The sequence below is a fragment of the Carlito syrichta genome, unplaced genomic scaffold (assembly GCF_000164805.1).
Source record: "Carlito syrichta isolate Samal-C Ts95f unplaced genomic scaffold, Tarsius_syrichta-2.0.1 Scaffold176317, whole genome shotgun sequence".
Taxonomy (NCBI): Eukaryota; Metazoa; Chordata; class Mammalia; order Primates; family Tarsiidae; genus Carlito; species Carlito syrichta.
In genome coordinates, this window is record NW_007120413.1 from 2026 (window position 1) to 3443 (window position 1418).

Below are 1418 nucleotides of genomic sequence, written 5' to 3' on the forward strand. Positions count from 1 at the left end.
TGGCGCCCTGGACGGGGCTGAGGTCGCCGGGAACCCTCCCACCTGCCCGAGGCCTCACGCTGGCCTGGGAGAGGGGCCAGGCGTGCCTCCCCCCAGGCCGGAGACCCAACACACAATAAAGGCTTCCCACTTTGAGCGCTTGGGTTCTTGTTGGGGACAGTGTACTGGATATCTGGATGGCCGCCTGGCAGGGAAGCCTCGGCTTACCAGGCCGGGAATGGGAAGGTTGGCCTGCGCTGGCCGGTGTCGTCTGGGAAGGGGGTTTAAAACTTCGGTATTAAAACCACAGCTCACCGTACCAAACACATTTCCCACGGCGACCTAGTATGCAGACACACACAACGTGCGCGGAAACCAACAGCTCCCTAACAGCTCCCTTCCGTGTGAGCAGGGCCCGGGCACCTTTCTCGCCCACTCACCTTAACAGCGACACATTCCTCTGGCTGAATTCTCCGCCCACGAACCTGGCGTTTGAAAAAGATCCTCTAGGGCAGCCCCCCTCCCCCAACCCCGGGCATGCGGGCCCAAGGGCGGGCAGGAGGGCGGTCCAGCCTTCGCTGGGCGCAGACTCCGAGATGCCCTCGTCGGGTGAAAGTCGTGCCCTCGCAAGGGCTGGGCGAACCCCGGAGCGCGGAGGCTGATAGAGCTGGGCCGGCGGCCTGAGACACCCCGCCGCCTTCATCCCTCCCCCGACCTCTCGGGTGGGAGAACCGGTCTCCCACGTGGCAAGGAGCCTCCGGAGGTTCGACCCCGCCGTCCGACCTCAGGCAGCCCTGTCAGCACCACTCCGACCGCCTCCCACCCCAGTCTTCGGCCCCATGACCCGGGGCCGGGCTGCGCTTTTGCGTGTCGCGTCCTGCGTCCTCGCGAGGAATTTAGGAAGGATCGTCATCTCTCCATGGCACAGGTGCGTAAACTGAGGCAGGGAAGGACCAGGAGTGGCGGGGACTGCTCCAAAGCCAGTTCTCAGTCGTCGACTTGGGGGTGAGGAGTGGTGTGTCCCTGGCCCTCATTTCGGGGACGGCTAACTCACCCTCACATCCCTGGGCGCCTTGGAGTCTGACATTTGTGGGGTTCGCACCGGTTAGTTCCCCGGGGCCATTAAGAGGAACGTCTCCTTGACCTCAACTTCCCTGGCTGTCCCACACACGCCCTTGCTGTCTCCCGGGCGGCTCCGCGCGTCGCCGCCCACCAGGGGACCCCCGAAGCCGCGCCAGCTCTCCAGGATAGGAATTTCGTGACGTTCCCTACCCGGGCTTGGAGGAGGGCTGTGGGAGTGCTGCAAGGGGCCATCGCGCAAGTGCAGCCCCTTGCGTCTGCCGCAAACGGCGAGTCTCACCTGGGCTCCGGGGCTCCCGGAGGGGGCGGGCGGACTGCCCGAAGGGGCGAGTCCCCGCGTCCCTCTCTACCCCGCCGCC